We start from the raw sequence: 6,449 nt of genomic DNA on the forward strand, positions 1-6,449 counted from the left end.
AAAATGTTCGCTGTAGGCTTGTCATAAATAGCCTTTATTATATATCATTATATATCATGTTGGTTCTGTGGTTACTGGGTAATTGAACCTGGGCCATCAGGCTTTGCAAATGAGTGCCTTCAGCTGTTGACTTATCTGTCCATCCCCCAGAATTTTATTGACAATATTCAAACATCTAATAAGGTTAGGCCACAAGACCTTTAAGGATCCCTGTAATTCTAAGATTCCATTTTTAGTTACTTTCTTATTATGGCTTCTACCATTCCATCAGTAAAATGAGTGTGAACTATGTGATTATGTAGTTGCTTTCTCGCTCCAGTAGTCTCTTGTTTGTCTAAGAAAGAACAATGTATGGAAGAAGTTCAAGATAGAGGTTTTTGTTTTGCTTGTGTATAGCATGGGTAGTGTGATGTATATGTGTGTGTGGGTGTGGTGTATGCACATGTGTGTGCAGATATATATTTGTGCAGAAACATAGATGAATTTCAAGGGACCCCCCCTCAATTGCTTGTCATATGTAATCTCTGACTAATTCTTGTGCTTAGCATTTTCATAAGCCCATGCAGTTCCCCTTTCTGTGCTCCAGGACTGGAATTACAGACATGTGAGACCATATCCAGGCGTGTAACCTTAGGCTTGCTTAGAAAGTGCTCTTAGTGGCTGAACCATCTTTATAGCATCTCAAATTAGCTACGTTTTTATCGATCTCAATAGAGACTATCTGATGTAGAACATAAGGGAAGTTAAAATAGGGAAAAAGTCCAATAGTCTCTTCTTGGAAGCTTTCTTATATACTAATGGGTTAACTAACCCATCAGTATCTTTAGTCGTCTTTAGAAATCACTTTAGGGGCTGGGCATATGTTTCAGCAGTATAGTAAAATTGTCAGTTGTCTAGTTACATTAATTGAATAGTACCCGAGTTCCATCCTTAGTACTGTGAAAATTATTTTAGCTGATCTTTCTTTTCGTGTGGTGATTCTTGAATTTTCCCACTTATATGGGGAAAGGTAAATGTTATTTCTACTATGGTAATTTTTACATGCCATCACCATAGAGATTTCAAAGGATTATAGTTTTTCAACTTCCTGTATATTCTCTTGAAGGAGATTATTATCAGATCATCTCATTATAGTAAAGTGTATAAAATTGTGGGAGTTTGTGAATGGAAAGAATAGCCTGTTGCCTCCTCAATCAGTAAGCCCCAGGAATGAATAGTGGAGTCTTTGCAAAGACAAAGAATACATAGACGTGTTTAGATTCAGAAAAAGTGTATGAATTTTATTTATAACTAGTATTATTTCAGTGGTTTAGAGATGTAGATATTACAGATGAAGTCTGGATACTTAATTTGAGGTTCCAATACACAAGTAAAACATAAAATTGGGGCTGGAGAGATGGCTTAATGGTTAAGCACTTGTCTGTGAAGCCTAAGGACCCCAGTTCGAAGCTCAATTCCCCAGGACCCACGTAAGCCAGATGCACAAGGGGGTGCATACATCTGGAGTTTGTTTCCAGTGGCTGGAGGCCCTGGCAACCCATTCTCTCTCTCTCTCTCTCCCTCTCTCTCTCTCTCTCTCTCTCTCTCTCTCTCTCTCCCTCTGCCTCTTTCTCTCTCTATCACTCTCAAATAAATACATAAATATAAACAAAAAATCAAAACTTTTGTTCAAACTGCAGGAAATAATTAACACTAAAATACTAAAAACATATTCATGTGTGACTGTTGCAGTTACCTTTGCCTTGCTGAGATAAAACAGCCAATCAACATGAGCTGATGGGAAGAAAGTTTTTATTTTAAAATTTTATTTTAAAAATGTATTTTATTTATTATTAGGGAGAGAGAGAGTCAGAGAGTCAGAGAGAAAAACACAGAGAGAAAATGAGTATGGGTAAGCAAGGGCCTCCTGCCACTGCAAATAAGCTGAAGATGCTTGCACCACTTTTTTTTTTTTAATGTGGATATTAGAGAATCAAGCCCAGGTCATTAATTAGGCTTTGTATGCAAGCATCTTTAGCTGATGAGCCATCTGTCTGGGCTGTTAAGATTTTTATTTGGCTTACAGTCTTGAGGGGAAGAAAGCAGAGGCTAGACATAACCTGCACAGGACAATGACAATATCATAGTGAAATCCATTTTTGTATAATCAATATATTGTAGTAAAATATTTAAAAATGTATTACTTTTCTACCACAGGTTACCAAAATATAAATCCTTTTAATACCTGTTTGTCTCTTTAAGCCTCACTCATTCTTCCTGTCTCTTACTTTCTATGTTGGTATAATGCCTATTTTCTGCCATTCTAAATAAAGAAAGATTACAATTTTAAATTATTTGTATGTTTTTAATCCCTTTATTTATTTTTCACAATGCCAGTTTTAATGCAAATGTGAGCACTTAATTTGCGTGCCGACTCACCTGAATTATGTAATTTGAATTTTACAATTGATGCATGCGTGTGTAATTCACCTTTACCAGAACAATGAAAACTTATATAAACTAACTAAGCCATTTTTTAATTTTATTTCTTGGTCTAGGCACCTTCTATCAAAATTCTCTAGCGCTGGTTTGCTAAAGAATAAGAAAAAACTGAAGAAAAATAAACTACTGTTTGCCCTATCTTTCTTTTCTTTCTAATCTTCCTTTTCCACATAAAAGATTGGATAATATAGGAAAGTAGCACAAATATCAAAGACTATGTTAGAGTTTCTATGTTATTTATGTTTCTTATAATACCATTAGCTTATTTCTGCATTTAACACAGAAATCATTATTTTTGACTCGGAAAACTACTTTTTGCATGTTAGTTTCTTTATTTAATTTAAATGGAACGATTCAGTACGAACTCTATTTTTTTTTCACTTAATGTTATGTTTGTGAATGTTATTTATATTTTTATATACTTTGTCATTTTTTTTCTTTTAGCTAATTAGTATTCCATGTGTGAATGTACTGTGATTTATCTATTTTATTCTTGATCAACCTTTACTTACTTTCCAGATATTGGAGAAAAAAATGAATAAATATGGGAATACTTGTTAGGCAATTATATAGTTCTAGGAAATTCAAACATGACAGGTAAAGGCCTAAAAGCACATTATTACACAGTAAAATCTAATTCAAGCAGTAGCTTTACTTCACAGAAAGAAATAACAGAGAACAGGCCAATTTTAGAGAGCAATTGCTACTGACTGAATTTTCCAGATTCTTGTGGCAAGGAAAAGAATTGTATCAGATACCCAGAGTAAGGTAACAGAAATGCAGACGATTTATCAAGAAAGAGAAAAACACCCCAAAGCATTGGAATGAGCTAGTGAGCAGGAATAACAAATATAACCCCAAAGATCCATTATACAAATTTCATAGCCCTTTATATGTCATTTACATATCACTCACCTCTCACATTTGCATATTAGGGTTTTTTTTTCCATGCATGCTCAATTGTTACATGTAACCAGCATTGGGAAGGTCTTCTAGTTGTCATTACCTCCTTTGATATGTTGATCTTGAGGTTGCCCTCTCCAAGTCCCTATTATCTTGATACAACTCTTCCTTGAGAGCTGTATCCTCAAAATATTTTTGGGGAGCAGAAGAGTGATGATCAGACTTCTATAATTTGTTCCATGCTGATGAAGGGTGTAGTTCTTGCCTAATAAATATCCTGATACTTTCTCTTATTTTTTCCCTATTGGTTGGAAAGGATCCTTTGGATTTTCTGTAGTAGGAGTTGTCTAGAATCTCTGTGTCAAAAGAATTGAGTTTAAATAATCATACATACTAGAAAATACAAAGTTGTGATCACAAGATTAAAAATGCAAAGTATAAGCAAGACTAACATGATTTTGCCTATGGATGGTCCCAGAAAGCATGAGAGACAGGAAAGCTATGCAATGTTTGTCCCAGGAGAGCCAACCTACTGTAGCATACTTTTTGGGAAGAGGTATTCATATGGGCTGTTTAAAAAAAAAATGTGCTCAGTGTTATATATTGATACTGTGGTAAAATATAAAGGAAAATTTTTAGAAGGGATCCAAAGATGGAACAGATCAAAAGGGAGATAGCATGAGAATTTAACCACTGACTAACAATACTGTCAAAAGAAAAACTAAAACATAAAGTCATTACCCCTGATGGGCTTATAAATAGAACTTATATTTGCACTGTAGTTCAGGTGCCTGTGATTGTCCTACTTAGTATGTCAGTAGGCCATATTTTGGATTTAATGGGGGAAGGTCCTTCTTCTGTTTTGATGCCTCATTCTTTTTGTCCTTCTCCTCTGCTATGTCAAAATTTTGATGGGTTCAGGAGGTAACAGCAAGCACTGTGAGATCTTGAATATACCCGTCAGTTCATGTCCAAAGGACAGTATCCCAAAGTACTTTTTCCCACCCTGTGACTCCTACATGTTTTCTACCCCTTTTTTTTTCCACAATCTTTCTTGAATCATGGGAGGCCATGATAGATATACCTCACTTAGTATTGTGCTCTCAATAGCTGCTTATTTTCAGTTTTTATGAGATTTGAGTCACCTCAGTGTCTACTGCCATCTCCATGGAGAAGTTTCTCTGGCTAGCAGTGAGAGCAGACTTTATGATTTTTTCTGCTATCTCCTTTGCAATGACAGGGATGTGATAGAGATGACTCATTCAGTGCTAAGCACTGGGCTTCCTCTTCTTACCATCTTGATGAGACTTGGATCTCCTCAGTTTTCACCACCATATATAAGAAGAGGGACAAAAAGTGAGAACAACAATAATCAATGAGAATAAACATGCACATTTGAAGGCAATTTTATGGACTCAAATTATCTGTTTAGCCAAAGGACCTTGATCTCTCACTGGCCTGTGACTGCAGCATATGGTGTCTTTAGAAATAGGGTCTTACAATCTGATTCTGGTGGGTAACCAAGAGCACTGATAAAAGCTTGTATTGTCTTTTGAGCCTCATTGGCCTCTCTGACCTATAACTCACTACCACGTATCTTTAAATACTTAACAGTAAGTGCAGCCTAAACAAGTTACAAGCCATGAGACAATGTTTTAGTCAACACATTTAAATTAATAAATTTCATGAAGATTTATATTTTTTGTTAATCTGCATACCTCTGTAGGTAAGAAAATTAGTTACTGAGAGAAAGCAGAAAGCAGTGATAAGTCATTTCCTAAATCTTTGGATTCTAGCAATAGTAGAGCCTAGAGGCTATACCCTGGAGTAGGAGATATGTCCAAAGAGCCAATATAAGCAATAGAGACTTATTTTGAAATCAGAACCAAGACAATCACTTAGCCAAAATGACTTGACAAAGACTATTTAATGACATACCTAAAGATATGATTCTCAGTAGAAGTAAAGCAATCATGGCCATTGATAAACCAAATGGCTTATTTTTTTTATATTTGCCAAACACAAAATATTTATTAAAAATAGAATTAGAAACAAATTCTAAGCTGATATATCTCTTTTAAGTTCCTACTTTAAGAAAAAAAAGCACTCAAAATTTAAATTGAACCTGAAGGATTTGTAAAACATTTTTTTTTCTGTAAATATCCAAGGAGCACAGCAAGAAAGAAAACATTGCATATTTCAGAATCTAGTCTACTAGGGTAAATGAGGTCAACTTTTCTCTCATTATAATAGACCTTACTGTAATAACATTATAATAATATTATAGTCATGATTCTTTGGTTTAACTGCTATAGTTTAGACAGGGCTATACATAGTTAGAGGGAAAATTCAAGTTGGGTTTTCTGGAAATCAGAGGACAGAAATATCAATATATTTCCCTAGATATCATCGATTATCTATCTATCTATCTATCTATCTATCTATCTATCTATCTATCTATCATCTATTCTATAAAGAAAAATGAGGGCATGACAATAATCCTCAATTGCATATGACAGAAATTGTAATGTTATGACCCAACCATTCTTTTGTATAGATGACATATGCTAATCATAATTTTAAAAGACAAAGGACAATACAATACATGTGGTGGAAAGAGGTCAAAGTTAGCTATACTGGACTGGAGAGATGCTTTTATAGTTAAGGCATATGCCTGCAAAGCCTAAGGATCCAAATTCGATTATCCAGATCCCACATAAGGCAGATGCTCATGGTGCCACATGCATCTGGAGTTCATTTGCAGAGGCTAGAGGCCCTTGCATGCCCATTCTCACTCCCTCTGTCTTTCACCATCTCTAATAAATAAATAAAAATAACATCTTAATAATAAGCTACATTCAGATACAAAGTGGATTTTGGAGTTTGGGAAGTGTAAATTTTCCACCAATAATAAGACACAAGATAAATATTAAATAAATCCATGGGTTAACTTGTAAAAATTTTTTTCACACATAAAACATTTTACTTTCTTATTTTATTAGCTTCTGTCATGATAATTTCATTAGATTTAAATCATCACTTATTTATTTATTTATTTTATTTAT

Source organism: Jaculus jaculus, chromosome X (assembly GCF_020740685.1).
Source record: "Jaculus jaculus isolate mJacJac1 chromosome X, mJacJac1.mat.Y.cur, whole genome shotgun sequence".
Classification (NCBI taxonomy): Eukaryota; Metazoa; Chordata; class Mammalia; order Rodentia; family Dipodidae; genus Jaculus; species Jaculus jaculus.